At 43.0% G+C, this 17,032-nt stretch overlaps 1 protein-coding gene and 1 non-coding gene across 4 annotated transcripts in view; both read right to left on the bottom strand.

The window, feature by feature from the left end:
* CTNND2 (catenin delta 2) overlaps nt 1-17,032 on the bottom strand; it is a 434,854-nt gene that overhangs the window by 300,304 nt on the left and 117,518 nt on the right. The window lies entirely within an intron of this gene.
* On the bottom strand, nt 5,069-5,173 carry LOC136121755 (U6 spliceosomal RNA). The gene has a single exon (XR_010655770.1). It is a non-coding gene; the product is annotated as a U6 spliceosomal RNA (small nuclear RNA).

Below are 17,032 nucleotides of genomic sequence, written 5' to 3' on the forward strand. Positions count from 1 at the left end.
CCATCTCCCTGAGTTGCTCTGATAATGAATGGAAATTCCAGGATGAGAGCACTTTTCATCAAGTAGATGCTTAATAAACTTCATTCCCTCCCCCTTACACCTGCATCTTAAACGTCTCTCTGTTCCCAGCTTATTCACAAACTCCTACAGCTTAACGTTTAAGGGAAACAATCATTTGAAACAAGCGGAACTGAAGTTCGACATGACTTCAAATTAATCAGGATTCTATTTTGTGCCAATACGTGGAGAATGTGCTGAACAAAATATATTTCTTCAAAAGACATTTTCCTAACTGTATTTTCTAGTTGATTTACCGTCAGCAAGAGAAACATGCAATTTTCAGTTTGCTGAATATCTGATTTTAATTCCCAAGTCATCCATTCCTTACACATGATCTAGAATATACAATTAAAGAATGGACTTAGTTGTTTCTTTGAAACTGAAAACTATTTTATTTATTTATATAATTATTTTAACTGATGCAACTCTCCAGAACACAAAATAACAATGACACAAGAAATAAATCACATCTCAAATTACAAAATGACACATAGTGAGTTGCAAAGGGGCCCCTGAAAAGATATGCCTAAGTCCTAACCTTCAGTACCTATGAATATGACTTTATTTGAAATAGGGTCCTTGTAGACATATTTAAGGGCCTCAACACAAAACCATCTTGGATTTAGAGTGGGCCCTCAATCCAATGACTGGTGTCCTCATAAGGGAAAAGAGAGAGGAATTTGAGACAGACACACAGGGAAGAAGGTGACGTGAAGACAGAGGCAGAGACTGGAGGGATGCAGCCCCAAGCCAAGCAGCCCCTGGAGCCTCCAAGATCTGGAAGAGGAGAGGAAGGACCCTCCCCTAGAGCCTTCGAAAGGAGTGTGGCCCTACTGACACCGTGGTTTCAGATTTATGGATTCCAGAGTTGTGAGAGAATATAGTTCTCTCAGCTCTAGGGTAATTTGTTATGGCAGTCCTATGAAACAAATACACTATATTTTTGAAGAGAAAAAGAAAAACGCGGAATGAAAATATTCTTTAATGTATAGAACTACTTGAAAGTGTCCCTTGCCTTTTTCTCCTCCCCTGGAGCAGTGGGAGAAAAGATTTAAACAACAGTCCTAAGAGCATAATCTAAGCATACAACTCAACAGGTGTGCTAGTTCTCTAACATTCTTTAAGAAAACTAAGCATTTAAAACTATCGTTTTTATTATGAGCAACAGAAATTACTGGGGTTTTTTTCCCTGCTTTTATAGTTTCCCTCTTTAAGGAAGAATAAATAATTGATTTAAAAAATAAAACATGAACTCATGTGTTAATTAAAAAAAGAAAAGAACCGTAGAACAGCTTGAGTCCCAGAAACCGCAAGGGCCAGTTTCCAGGTACTGCTGTGGTCGGCCGTGGGGTGATGTGGCCGCTCTGGGCCTTTCTGCTTCAAAGCTGTTGCACTTGGGAGATGGCAGCTCCCCGTGCTCCCTCCACCCTGGACACCCAACCTCGACCTCACCCGTGCTCCCCCCCCACCTCAGTGGACCTCCACATCTGCACCTGTGCCGAAAGCCTGTCCTTGCTTCCCTGCATCCCACCCTGTTCACCTCTTTGCTTGCTAATTTCCCCCCCACTCCAGCGCCTCTGTTCTGCCCCAGCATCTTCTCAAAATGGCCCCGCATCGCCCACCAGCCCCTTCAACCATAACGTGCTCCTTAATTTCTCATCAGCTCAGTTCTCTTGGTGGCACTCCACCTGGGCAGCTCCGTCAGTGGTTTCAAGGGACCAGCAAACCCAATGCTTCTGTGCACTCGTGATTCTACTCAACCTCTTCGCAATATGGATGAGTTTTCCTTCCATCGGTGTCTGCACTTGAACTATCCTTGCCACCCTCCCCCCTCTAACTACTCGCTGGGCTTCCTTCACAGGTCCTGTTTCTTTTTCTGTCATTCATTTATTCCACAAATATTCATGGAGCACCTATTATGTGCCAGGCAGGGAAACAAATAGAGAATGAGTCCTTCCTCCATGGAGCTCACATCCTTTGGGGCAGGCGAGCAGTAGGGGAGACATGAAGGTACCTCCAATATTCCTATGTGCTAAAGAGAACAAACAGGAAATGAAATGGGGAAAGGGCTGCCATAAAAGCCAGTGTCCAGGGGAGCCTTTGACGAGGAGGTGACATCTGTGGGGATCTTACGTGGCTGCTATCAGGAGAGGAGGCGGGGGCAGGGGCACAGATTGAAGTAGGGAGGCCAGTTAGGAAGCTCAAGGTGTAGGCAGATGAGTCTACATACACCTTGGTAATGAAAGCCTCAAGCCTGGATGGGCTCATGGGGAAATGAATGAAGATGGACAGAGAAGACGCCCAAGGGCTGTGCCTGCAGGAGCCCTACACTGGTCATCCTACCTTCTCAATACACCGTCTACTGGGACCTGACCCTCTCCTGGTCACCTTCTTTCACAGGCCCTGTCTCCTTTGCTGGCCTCTCTCATCGCTTGACCTCTAAATGGCGGCATCCCCAGGGCTCATCCCGCTTCTCTTCTTTTCTTTATCTGCACCCCCTGCCATAGTGCTCCCATCTCATATCATGATTTTAATCAGACTAGGGGTAGATTAAACTGATGATGAAATTTGTTGGATAATTACACTGGGGGTAAAAACGGCATTGGATTATCTTGGGCATCTGAGAAAGTATGGTTGCTTGATTCTGTACACAAATGCCTCTTGGGTTTACACTGCCAATCCAGATCTACCTGTCTTCCAGAATTGGCTACTGGAGCCTCTGCGATTCTGCCCTCAGACGTTTATGTGACATTTCACACTTAACGTGACCCAACGGTGAATGTGAAATTGCCTCCAGAACTGTTCCCCTCACCATCTCCGGCATCTCAGTGAACGACAGCCTCAATCTTGCAGCTGCCTGGGCCTAAAGCCTGCTTTGAGATGGCAGCCAAGTCTGTCTCCTCTACCTTCAAAATATACCTGTAACCTGAGCCCTCCTTACTCCCAGCCCTGCACCACACTGGTCTAAGCCACCGCCATCTCTACCCCAGATTTCTGCAGCGGCCTCCTCAACAGCAAGCTTCCCTGCTTCGAATCTTGCCCCTGGAGTCTACTTTCAAGGTAGTCAGAGCGATCCACCCCAGAGCTAAGTAAGGTCCTGCCCTTCTGGTGCTCAATCCCTTTGGTGCCTCATCTCACACAGAGGAAGAGACCCAGCCACACTCAGTTCAAAAGTCTGGCGTCTTCTATTCTGTAACTTATATCTGCTTTCCCCTCCCCCTCATCTCTATAAGCAGCACTTATTGTAAATTTCAGATACTTACAACCCAGAAATAGCTTACTGCATATGGAGAGGGACACACAGAGGCCAACCAGTATTAATATCAATGTACTAAAAGCAGACCAGTATCATGGGTGGAATAATAGATGTCTTAGTCTACTCAGGCTGCCTTAACAAAGGACCACAGACTCAGTGACTTAAACAGTGGACATAATTTTTCACAGTTCTGGAGGCTGGGAAGTCTAAGGTCAGGGTGACACCTTGACTGGGTTCTGGTGAGGGCTCTCTTCCTGGATTGCAGACGGCAGCCTTCTCACTGCATCCTCACAGGGTGGGGAGAGAGAGAGCTCTGGTATCTCTTCCTCTTTCACAAAGACACCTATTCCATCAGACCAGGGCTCCACCTTATGACCTCATATAACCTAATTGCCTCTTCAAAGGCTCTGTCGCCAAATACAGTCACATACAGGGGGGTTTAGGTTTCAACATATACATTCGGGGAGACATGATTCAGTCCACAGCATTAGGTTAAAGTGTCTACTTGCATGTTTCTCTCTTACACACTCTGTTACAATCACCAAATGCTTTCAGTTGTGTCCCTTGGGTCTCTTCCTTCCCCCTGGTTTTTTTTTTTTTTTTGTGGTATGCGGGCCTCTCACTGTTGAGGCCTCTCCCGTTGTGGAGCACAGGCTCCGGACGCGCAGGCTCAGCGGCCATGGCTCATGGGCCTAGCTGCTCCACGGCATGTGGGATCTTCCCGAACTGGGGCACAAACCTGTGTCCCCTGCATTGGCAGGCGGACTCTCAACCACTGCGCCACCAGGGAAGCCCCCCCCTAGTTTTTGTCTGAAGGTTTCATTCTGCCCCAGCCCTGAATATTCTATTAACCAGCCCAGTCTCCTCCTTCTGCAGACCCCCAGCCCCCTTCAATTGTGTGTCTTCAACTCCCAGGACACAGCAATGAGCAAACAGGAATGCATGTGGATGGTGCTGGCTGGAGAAAGGCTTGCTCTGCATTACCCAGAGAGTGGTGGCCAACAAGTAACAAGAATATCAGGATTTATCCTCTTTAAAATAGTACCTACTGATTACCACATGTGAAATCCTCAAGATAAATCAGAATTAATGAACGTGTAGCTAGTTGACTGCAAAAACCATTGTATCAAACATTTTATCTTTTTAGCCCTTTAATAGCAGCTCTTTTCTCCTTGGGGCAAATGTTTTCTTCACCTTTCAGAAATAATTACACAAGCCCAGTGAATTCCAGAGGAGATAAGTTCAGTGAGGGAAAGGAAAGGTCATGTATGTTGATATTACTGGCTAGAAGAGGTCTGGGTAAGCCATGTGTTAGGAGATGTTCAGAAAATCCACCAGCTTTTATAAAATGTTCCCTTTAGCTGACTGGCATTGTTACTCCATGAAAGGTGTTAGTGCTACTGAAATCATTCAATCATAGGAAACAGCATCCATGAAGCAACAGGAAACGAATGGCCAATAGCAAACACTTGAAGGATTGTACAAATGAAGTCAAACCTTGGAGACTGAATCTGTTTTCCTATTGCATGTATTAGTTTGCAAGAGCTGCCATAACAAAATACCACAAACTGGGTGGCTTAAAAAATGAGCATTTGTTTTCCCACAGTTCTAGAGGCTGTAAGTCCAGCCAAGACCAAGGTGTCAGCAGATCTGGTTTCTTCTTCTTTTTAAATTGAGGTAACACTGGTTTATGTAAGTTCATGTGTACCTTATAATTTGACTTCTGGTTACACTACAGCGTGCTCATCACCAAAAACTACGCAATGCTTCATGAATTTGCAAGGGTATCCTTGCCCAAGGGCCACGCTAATCTCTGTACCCTTCCAATTTTAGTATCTATGCTGCTGAAGCGAGCACGGGGTTGGCTTCTTCTGAGGCCCCTCTCCTTGGCTTGTAGATAGACGTCTTCTCTCTGCATCCTTTTACATGGCCTTTCTTCTGGGTCTGTGCATCCCTGGTGTTTCACATTCAAATTTCCTCTTCTTCTAAGAACACCGATCCTACTGGATTAGAGCTCACCCTAATGACCTCATTTAAACTTAATCACTTCTCAAAGACCCTATGTCCAAATGCAGTCACATTCTGAGATCCTGGGGGGTACGTCCTCAAAGTATGAATTTGGGGGGACACAATTCAGCCCATAACATAGTGCCTAACAAATACTCCAACACTTAGTAATTTGAAACAACAATCATTTATTCTGCTCACAAATCTAATTGCACAGGGCTCAGCAGGGACAGATCATCTCTGCTCCAGGTTGTGTAATGTGGGGAGACTCAGCTGGGGTTGGAGAATCCTGTCTTCAGATGGTTCATGACCACGGCTGACAAGCTGGTGGGGTTGGCTGTGAACTGGGCACTCAGTGTGGGGTGGGGGTTATGGGCTAGAGATCTCAGTCCCATCAGCAGCAGCAGTCAATGTTCTTAGATGCTCAAGAGGTGGCAAATCAAGCCTTCTGCCTGATGTTTCTAACCTTTCTACACCAACACCCAGCAGGGTGATGGGCATGAAGCAGATATTAAACAAATACTGAATTGTTTTTGTTTTTTAATAGACTTTGTTTTTTAGAGAGTTTTAGGTTCATTAGCAAAACTGAGTGGAAGGTACAGAGATGTCCTCTACGACCCCTGCCCCCACCCCTGCATAGCATCTCTGGTTATCAACATCCCCTCCAGAGTGGCAGCATTTGTTACAAACGTTGAGGCAATGCTGACACATCATAATCACCCAAAGTCCACAGTTTACACCTGGGTTCACTCTTGATGATGTACAACCTATGGATTTCGACAAATGTATAGTGACATGTACCCACCATTAAAGTATCATACCAAGTAGTTTCAGAGCCCTAAAAATACTGATTGTTTTTTTTCTTTGCGGTACGCGGGCCTCTCAATATTGTGGCCTCTTCCGTTGTGAAGCACAGGCTCCGGACGTGCAGGCTCAGCGACCATGGCTAACGGGCCCAGCCACTCCGCGGCATGTGGGATCTTCCCGGACTGGGACACGAACCCGTGTTCCCTGTATCGGCAGGCGGACTCTCAACCACTGCGCCACCAAGGAAGCCCAAAATACTGATTTTTAAATCACCAAAGAAGGTATACTTAATAGGAAGACTCAAGAGGGTTGGGCATTGGTACACTACTCTCCCTTCTAGAAAGAAATACCTGATTTGAGGAATGTTATGAGCCAGAGAATCATGTGTCCTTTCAAAAAGCACTCTTTTAAAAGCACCTGTTAAAAAGTGGTGGACCTAGAGACTGTCATACAGAGTGAAGTAAGTCAGAAAAAGAAAAACAAATATGGTATATTAACGCATATATGTGGAATCTAGAAAAATGGTATAGATGATCTTATTTGCAAAGCAGAAATAGAGAGACAGACGTAGATAAAAAATGTATGGACACCAAGGGGGGAAAGGAGGAGTGTGGGATGAATTGGGAGATTGGGATTGACATATATACACTACTGATACTATGTATAAAACAGATAACTAATGAGAACTGACTGTATAGCTCAGGGAAAACTCTACTCAATGCTCTGTGGTGACCTAAATGGGAAGGAAATCCAAAAAAGAGGGTAGACAGATACATATATATACTTTGCTGTACAGTAGAAACTAACACAACACTGTAAAGCAACTATACTCCAATAAAAATTAATTAAAAAAATAAAATAGATAACTTATAAGGACCTACTGTATAGCACAGGGAACTCTACCCAATCCTCTTTAATGACTTATATGGGAAAAAAATCTAAGAAAGAGTGGATGTATGTATATGTATAACTGATTCACTTTGCTGTACACCTGAAACTAACACAACACTGTAAATCAACTGTACTCCAATAAAAATTATATAAAAAAATGAAAAAAAAAAAGTGGTTCTAATAAGCTTCAAGCCCCCAATGTGGTCTTGGTTTATGGAGGACCAGTAGTGACGACCTGAAGCCAGCACTCCCAGGCGCCCACTTTTATGGTATGACTGTTGTGTCTTCCAAGGTGCTAGGAATCAACATTGACTTAGGGCACCCAGGTGGGTGTGACTTAATCTCTTTTTGAATCGGTTAATTGTGATAAAAAGTAGACTTTCATGGGCTTCCCTGGTGGCACAGTGGTTAAGAATCCACCTGCCAATGCAAGGGACATGGGTTCGAGCTCTGGTCCGGAAAGATCCCACATGCTGTGGAGCATCTAAGCCCGTGCGCCACAACTACTGAGCCTGCGCTCTAGAACCCGTGAGCCACAACTACTGAACCCATGTGCCACAACTATTGAAGCCCACGCGCCTAGAGCCCATGCTCTGCAACAAGAGAAGCCACCGCAATGAGAAGCCCACACACCATAACGAAGAGTAACCCCCGCTCGCCACAACCAGAGAAAGCCCGCATGCAGCAACGAAGAACCAACACAGCCAAAAAATAAATAAATTAAATAAATTTAAAAAAAAGTAGACTTTCATGAATAGTGGAGTTGCATTTAACACTTATAGAACAATGAACCATGAGTAAATGTAATACTGACAAATTATTACTTTAAAATTTTTAATTGCTATATAGATTTAACTACAACCTTAACTAACAACGATTAATATCCCTGCTACTGTGCCCTCCAAGTACTAACAGATCTTTGCCACAGAACTTTTACTCACAACTTAGGAAACTCATGTTAAAACTTGTGGCAATCTAGCATTTTTTTCTCCTCAGATCTTTGTAAGATGAAAGAGTGAAAAATGAAGTCCCTGGAGCCAACCTAACAAGCTCACCTGATTTAATCTTCAATGGCTGGTCTTAAAATCCTCCAAAAATGTGGTTACCTTTACGATTTTCTTCTTTTTTCCACAGTCTCTTAGGAATTTCCCAACCACTGACCTCCTCATCCACTCCTTGGCTATAAATACCCACTATTTCTTGGATTCAGGATTGAGCTCAGGTCTATATTGGGGTCTCCTTGCCCCTGTTGCAATAATTCCTGAATAAAATCTGGTTCTGCCACTTTAACTGCTGCCCAGCTCTGATTCTCTTTGACAGGCCCCAGTCTAAAAGTTTTCCTGAACAAGAACAGAGGAAGACCAAAGCTCACAGCTACATCTGATGTCTGATTCTTGGTACCATCTCACCTATGCTTATTAACCCTCCCACCTGCCATGTGCATCTCCCCTCTGCCCACCCACCGAATTAGCGAGGAATGCCTTCTATTTGACGAGCAGTTTTGCAGTTACAGACTTCAGGTACCTGTATCCTCTGAATTTCACAACATTCCTTTGAAAAAGAAATGACTATTCTTGCTAGTATTTCCTTTTGTTGTTCAAGCATGTAGCAGAAGAAAATGATTAAATTGGGCCTAAAAACAACGACTGAAGTATAAAGTGGCCATTGGTATGTATGGATTAAATCAAATGACAGTATCTTAGAATTCGTCTGTAATGGTTAGAATTGGAAAGTCACATAATGGGTAGTAAGTTCTTTAGTCTCTGATTCTGTTACCAAATAAAATCTATATTGCTTGCAATACTCCTCTAGTATGCTTTTTTTCCTTTGCAATGTATTCTTAGGCATATCATTATTATTTAATTTTTGGATGACTTGCATTGTCCATCCTTGAATTTTAGGAAATATTGGAAATATTAGGACATTTAGGAACTTTAGGAAATACTGAAAGGTAGGTGCTTCAGAGCATTAGGGAAGAACACAGCTTACACCCTTTGTGCAATGTAAGCTCACAACCACTTTGGGTTTCAAACGACAGTTTTTGAAGTGGATACACTAGTCTGACAGCCAGAGTGCATTCATTGGAGGAAGGGACAGGAAAAAAAGACTTTTGGAATGCTACACAAAAACTTGGCTTTGTAAATCAAACACAAGCCTGGTTTAGAGAAGTTACTGAGAGCCACGGAACCGGGAGGAACACAAGTTGACATCATGCCAGGAAGAGACCAGAACTCTCTCTGGACAGGAAAAAGAGTTCTAGAAAAGACTAGAGGAGAAAACCAGTAGGATATGGATGCTAGTGTGAGGTGCTAGACCATACTTTCTGCCCCTTAGGTTTAGGGACCCAAAAAGAGGGGGGTTTTCCCCTCTGCCCTCCAGGGAGTAGTAGGCAGGTGGCCATTCTCCAAGGACTGGGCATGACAGCAGTAGAACTGGTGCCTTTGAGCAGGGGTCCTGAGATAAAGCTCCGTCCTCTTGATCCATCCCTCCCCTCCCCTCCCCTCCCAACCTGGGTCCTCAGTAGTTCCTATGAGTCCTGGGCTCTCTCCTGCTGCCCACAGGAATGAAGAAGGTAATTGGGAACTGAAAGCCGGGGTGTATTTCTGGGAGTGGGAGGGGAGGCAGACCTGTACATATATGTTAAACACAACGTGGTTTTAAAAATCTTTACGAATACACACCATGATGTAAGTGTTAATAAGAGGGCATAGGTGGATGCCGATAAATAACGTGATGCCACATTATACAGTCAGAGGTAATATTACAAATCAGAGGGGACAAAGGTGCTGGAAAAATAAGGGCCTTTCCAAAAACTGATATTAATATGAAAAATAAAATTAAATTAAATCCCTACTTCACGCCATACACAACAATAAGTTCAAGATACATTAGAGAACAAATCTGAAGAATTAAATCTTAAATATTTTAATAAGAAAATAAAGGAGACTGATCCTATGAACTTAGCTGAGGGGAGGATTTCTTAGACATAGGAAGAACAAAATTTGAATACATTAAAATTTAAAAGCAAAAAAAAAAACCCATTAAGAGACATGTCATAAGTTGGGAGAATACATTAGAATCAAGATAACATCAAGAATGTATAAATATCTCCTATTTTTATTAACAATGGCTTTCCTTTATTGAACACCAAGCCCATTTAAGTACTGTACGTGTTATAATTTATTAAGAACATACAACTCTAACAAGGTAGATAATTGTATTAGTCTCATTTTAAAGATTAAGATAAACTACAGGTAATCAAGATTAAATTTGTACAAGAGTGCACAATTAGAGGTGTGGGATCTATACCCAGGTAACAGTCTCATCTAAAAAATACCTTCAGGTGCTGGTTCCAGCACCCTCACTCTTAATCCAATAGGAAAATGGGAAAGGGTGTGAACAGGCATTTCTCAGACAACTAACAACTCTGAAGATGCTAAACTTCAGGGATAACTGAGGAAATGCAAATTGAAACAACAGACCCATCAAACTGGCAAAGATTTAAAAGGCTGACAATACCAAGAGTTGGCACATATGGGGTGAAACAGGAACTGTTGTTAACTGATAGTGAGAGTGTCAACTGGCACAACCATTTCAGACGACAATGAAAGGTAGCTCTTAAATTTGAAGATGCACATCCCTCTGGTCCAACAATTTCAAAGGACACACATACAAAGACAGTCTTTACTTGCTAAATGTTCACCAAGAAGAGTGTGGAAACCATCTAAATATCTATCAATCAGAGAACGGATAAATACATTGCAGTCTATGCATGCCATGGGATACAACAAAGCAGAAAAATGCATGAAGTATGTATACATACATTTATGTGGATAAATCTGAACAAGGTTGAGTCAGAAAAGCAAGGTTTAGGTGGATCTATAGATCCATATCTATATCTATGTAGTATGATGCTGTTATGGTTAATTTTATGTGTCAACATGGTACTCAGATATTCGGCTAAACATTATCCCAGATGTTTCTGTGAAGGTATTTTTTAGATGAGACTAACTTTCAATTCAGCAGACTTTGAGCAAAGCAGATGGCTCTCCATAATCTGGGTGGGCCTCATCAAATCAGCTGAAGGTCTGAAAAGAAAAAGATTGACTTTCTGGGAAGGAGAGGGAATTCTGCCAGCAGACTGCCTTTGGACTCAAATCACAACTCTTCCCTGGGTCTCCAGCCTGATGACCTACCCTGCAGAATTTGGATTTGCCCACACTTCACAATTACATGAGCCAATTCCTGAAATAAATCTCTCTTTATCTATACATCCTGTTGGCTCTGTTTCTTTGGAGAAGCCTGACTCATAGAGATGATGATATAAATGTCACAAACGCACAGAACAGTTTACGGACACACATATGTGAATGACATTCCTAGGGCTGTACGGTAATGTCCTGCTTATTTCTCAGTGTAATAAAGAGTGGGCCATACACAACCTTCATGGCACTGCAGAGGATGGCTTAAGATTCCCATTAACATGCAAGAAGTGCTGGGGGACAGACAATTCCGAGAGTTGCATTTCAAGTGAGTTTCATTTTTCAGGAAAGTGAATATGCCTCATTTTCCAGCATGAGACTAAGATGACTTGATTTTCCTCAACTATAATTTAAATCACTGGACCAGTTCTAAAAACTGTACTGAAGTGTTATATCAGAATAAAAACTTCACATCAATCAATTGATACAGTCAGTGCAAATTACCCATTTTCCTGGGCTGTCGTTTTTATTTATTTTTTTATTTTGTAACAGAAAATAATTTATCTGCCAAGGTGTATTATACTTTACAATGTGTTTTTTCATTACGAATTAGAGAAAAGTATGCTGTGCTGGTTTCTGGACCATGTCAGACATCATTCAGATATGACACAAATACTTCAATGCATTCTAGGCTATTATGTTACTGTAGGCAGATTCATGGCTGCAGGTCATTTCTCTTTTTGCATGAAACATTATGCCAATATTTCAAGGTGATGTGATGGGAACCACCTGCTGCATATTTAAAGCCCTATGAGATCAGAATTCCAAAAGAAACACAAATACTAAGTGACACTAATATATTAAAAATCATCTACAGTCATATTCTTGTTTTTGTATAGAAACAGCTCATAAAATGTTTTCTAGTGTGCCTTCAAGAAATTTCTTTAAAGATGACTCAGAAAAAACAATTGCTAATTAATTTTAACACCATGTCAATTATGTTAGTAAAATTCTAATTAAAATCCTTGTGATGTAAATCAGTCCTTTGTGTGTGTATGTGTGTTATTATACAGGCTGTCAGCCATCAGATACTTATTAAATTTACATGAACCTATAGAATGGGCTTGGCTGTATACAGATCTTTTGACATATCTAGTTCTGCCTGCCATAAGCATTGGGAAAATTAATGGTGATAGTCTAATATTTAAGGTACCATGGGGGTAGGCTAATTGATGCTCATTAGGGAAATGTAATATCCTGGGAGGCAAGAAGGGACTGAGGGGTAAGAACTAGCTTTTTTAAAAAGTCAGAAACAGTGGATAGGGCAATTTGGACATTATCATATTTCAGGCTGATTATATGCGATTGTATAATGAAAAATATATAAATCTACAGCAACTTCTATGCTGTAAGATATAAGGGTTCCTTTGGCGGGGGGATGTTCTGGACCTTGTAACTTCAGACGCTGCTAAATGTGGAAACCCCAGCAAAGCAAGTATGTCCATTTCGGTCCCTACTACTTGCCTGGCCCTGTGCTAGGTTCTGGGAACACCACTAAATAAGACACAGACACGGCTTTAAAGCAGGATGCTTGCCTGGCAGGGACAGAAGCAGTAAGCCAGAAAGTGTAGTACAGAGTGTGTTGGGCTATAAGGGGCACCTCATCCAGGCTGAGAATCAAGGAGAGCTTCCTGGAAGAGATGGCTTTTGAGCACAGTTCTAAATGTCACGGTTGTTGACAAAGAGGGGGCAGGAAGGCATTTCACATAGAGAAGCAGCGTTGCCTAAAGGCTCCTAAATGAGAGACAGCAGGTTCACTGAGGGGATTGATATCGATCGTCTGTGGGTGTAGCTTAGCACTGCAGTAGAGGGGTGTTAATAAAAGAGAAGGCTGCAACGAGAAACAGGAATAAGATCATGACTGAGCTTGTTGCCCATCAAACAGGATTTTATGTTGAAAATTCTCCTCTTCTATTTGTAAATGAATTTGCAAGGCAGCAATGGCTCTTGTGTGGTAGAGAAGTAACACCTGGTTTCAGGCTCCCAAGTTGCCACCCTCATCGTGTAGGAAGAGAATAGATGGGAAAAGGGCCTGACACCTCCAAAGAGCAAACACTTATTTCGATGATCAGGTAGCGAAGTGGATGGCGAAGTGTTTATCTTTACATCCACAACAGCAATCAGCTCAAGACATCATCTTGTCATGGGTCCCAGGAGACACGGAGGGCTAATTAGGATAACGAAAACCTCCCTGCTTCTCCACTACATGTGTGCAATTAGTCAAACCATCTATGCCTAAAACAGTGACCTCTGGGAAACCACACATGGCACATATTTGCTTTATGAATCTGACAAGTCTATAATTAGGATTTCGCCACTTCTAAATTCCACTGAGGTTCGAAGAAAATGTTGAAACCTAACCAAAGCAGAGGCAGACACGAAGGCACTAAATCTTCTCTACGTTTATGGAAACACCTGGGTTCGAATCCTCATTTCCTAATAGACCAGCCTGATATACGTGTGCTCTGGAAAAGCTCATCTCAGTATGGGCCTCTTCTCCATGAGGGACCAGAGTTCTTGGTGCTTTATCCTTCCTGTTGTCAGCATCTGTAATTCCCAGGCTGCCTTTACTACTGGATTTCTAAGTGATGAGAAGCCAGGGATGTAAATGAACCTTTATGTTCAGCCTTCTTCCAAGAGACATAAATAATTCAAGTGAGACAGAAAGAATGTTTCTTTTGTGTAAAAAACAAATAATTTTCACTTGTAAATACAGTCTTTTTAATACTACAAAAATGTGGACCCTCCAGGGAGTATCAGGTAAATTAGTCCAACTGAAGAAGAACAAGCCAGAAAGTTTGCAAACTAAAATCCACGGTGGGGTCAGTGTGGCGATCCTGGAAGGAGCAGGCTGTGTTAGGACTTAGGATGTTGGACTCCACTCCCCTTTTGTTATTTCACTAGATGAAAAGCGCCTGAATCCAAATCGTGTGACAGACACGAGAACCATACCGGGCAGAGCAGAAGCTTCTTGGTGTCTCATGGCCCACCTCTAATTTCAGCCACTGCTGCCGGGGACGTTTCTCTGTGAGTTCAGATGACACAGCAGTATCTGCCATGGTCTTGTACTTTCTGCCTGGGGCCGTCACCAAAACCACGGCAGCCCACTTGGCTGCAAGTAAGCACAGCCCAGAAGCGCAGGGAAGTTAATGACCCCAGGCAACCCACAACCAATGAAAGCTCCGGATAAACAGCCCACCTCCCCGGACCACTAGGGGAGGCATTCGTCTGCTTCCTAGAATTCAACCCTTCACTCAGTGCCAAAGGCAGTGACCTTGATGGTCAATGCTTAGGTTACTTTCCCTCCTTCCCTGACTCACTCTCCCTCTTGTGTCCAAGTCTTTGTCTCAGGTGTGGCTTTTAGGGGTCCCAACTTTGGCCAGCGCTAGAGAAGAGAGATCACCAAACTGGTCTGAATCGCCAGGTTGCCTGGTGAAAGCAGGGTGCTCGGGGGGAAGAAGGAGGACAAGTCCAGCTGAGGTACCAGCAGGAGGTGAGCCGCGGGCCTGTTCGGTAATGAGATGCTGAGGTGCTGGCCTGAAGGTGGTCAGGAGTCACCTTGGCCTGAGCATCCATCTGGAATTCTAAGAATCCTGCTGTTTCCCAAGCAGCTGAGCCGTCAGCTGACCTCACTTCCGCTGGGACACAGTGCCCAGAGCACTACTGGTTTTGCCACTTTTTTCCTGTAACCTTTGCTAAGAAATACATTTTGCTTGGCAGCCAGAGCTTATGTACATGTACACAAGTACATATGCATATTTATGTTTATTATTCACTGGGTATATAAATGAACAAAAAGGTCAGAAACTTTATGCCTACTATACATGATGAAATCTAACCTCTTCCATTCTGTCATATTCTCTCTTTCTCTCTGACTTTTGTTTCACAAAGTTGATTTCAAAACCCTTATCTATCAGTTGCAACCTGCAGCTTAAAAATCATTAGTCTAGACCAGTCTTCCTAGGAGCTTGAAGATACCATCCGTGCTCTTTGTGCCTTGCTTTTATTACTTGGTAAAAGTAAGAAATAATGAAGAGGAGATGATCCGATGATAGAAGTCCTTCCTGTCTTTCAAAGAATTTTATGTGTTGATGTCAGATTCATAATAAAGTATCAGATTATACAGTCCATATTCCATTAATTTTAGTTAACAGAAGACACAGTTTAAATGGAAAAACTATATGTTGTGTTACATTTTTTCCAGAAAATACATTTGCTAAGATGCTGTATATCCTTTCAGCAATATCATACTTTTAGATTCAGAATTAGGATATAAAGTCACAAAATAGTTGCAAAGATATAGCTTTAATTTAATTTCTTTATCTCTGATATATTCTAGGCTTTTAAAAAAAATCATCAGTTCTGCTTCTTACACCATTCTTCTTGCTCTGTTGCCCTAAAAGTGACCATGTGCCTTTATAGTTAACGGTCCCCTCCGTCTAGCTAGAGACAGCCTGCCAGTCTCAGCCCGGGTGCTCCCCCTTGCCTGGAAGCCTCCCTGACCTGACCTCCTCCTTGGCCGTGTCCCCAGGTCACTGTCTGCACACCTCTAGTCTCATCAGATCCTGGGGTTGTCATCTGTTTACGTGGCTCTGAGTGCCTGAAGAATGGAACCTGTGTTATTCTTAGCATCCTGAGCACCTCACACAGTACCTGACACAACGCAGGGGACCATCAGACGTCCACGATAGGAATAAAATACATCCTGTCTTTTACATTTTCACTCAGATGCTCCTAGGTGCCCATATCCTGACCTCGGGCTCTGATGCCATTTCTCAAAGGGAGAGCAACTACTTAGTAGCACAACGAAAACATTCACATTCTAATGCATATGGCATCTGGCATCTTCTTTATCAAACTGAATTTGGTCAAAAGAACACCAGTTGAGCATTGGGAAAGTTATTCATAGTGTCCGCTCACAAGAGAGCAACCCCTCACTCTCCAAACAGTGCCTCATGAGGACAGACTCACTCTCCTGCAGATCAAGTTCTGAGGTGCTCTTCTGTATTAATCAGAATCCTCTGGTTGCAAGTGACAACAACACAAAAGGAAAAAAACAACACGCAAGCAAACAACAGTGGCTTCCCAGGCCAGGGGACTTTATCATCGGGCTCCAGTAACCTCCAAAAGAGCAGGCTCAAAAAGAGCCTCACGGTCCCTCTCGCCCAGGTCCCCATCACTGCTTCTCTCCAAATGCAGTCCCTCATCTCTTCTAAGGACTCCCCTGCTTCCAGCTCTTCACTCTTCACCACCAGAGATAAATGCACATCACCCTTTCTGGTCCCAAGTCCAGAATTTCCAGGGAAGGGCTGCCATGGCTCCGCCTGGGTGAGGTACTGAATTGTGGAGCGTCACTGTCAGCAGGAGGGAGGCCCTGATTGGTCGCCACTGGAAAAAGTCACCATCCTTCCGCAGCCTTAGAAAACGGCCGCTCCCCTGGCAACCACGTGGATGGAGCACAGAGACACACCTTTTGCAGAAGAGAGGGAGCCATTATTCTGGACACAGAAACTGATGAGTGTCTACTGCACACTCCTGGAGTGTATCTCCATTTTCACATGGTTTTACAATATTCATTTGTAGCACTTTCCCCTACTCCTGAGCAAAGATCCACTCTCTTACTGCCTAAGTCTCTTTAAGTAATTTAAATTTGCATCTCATCCCTTAAACTCGATTTTAAGCTATATGAGAACAAAAGTAGCTTTTTAATTTTGTTTACAACTGCCTATGAGGTATCTAACAGGATGTT

The sequence above is a fragment of the Phocoena phocoena genome, chromosome 3 (assembly GCF_963924675.1).
Source record: "Phocoena phocoena chromosome 3, mPhoPho1.1, whole genome shotgun sequence".
Classification (NCBI taxonomy): Eukaryota; Metazoa; Chordata; class Mammalia; order Artiodactyla; family Phocoenidae; genus Phocoena; species Phocoena phocoena.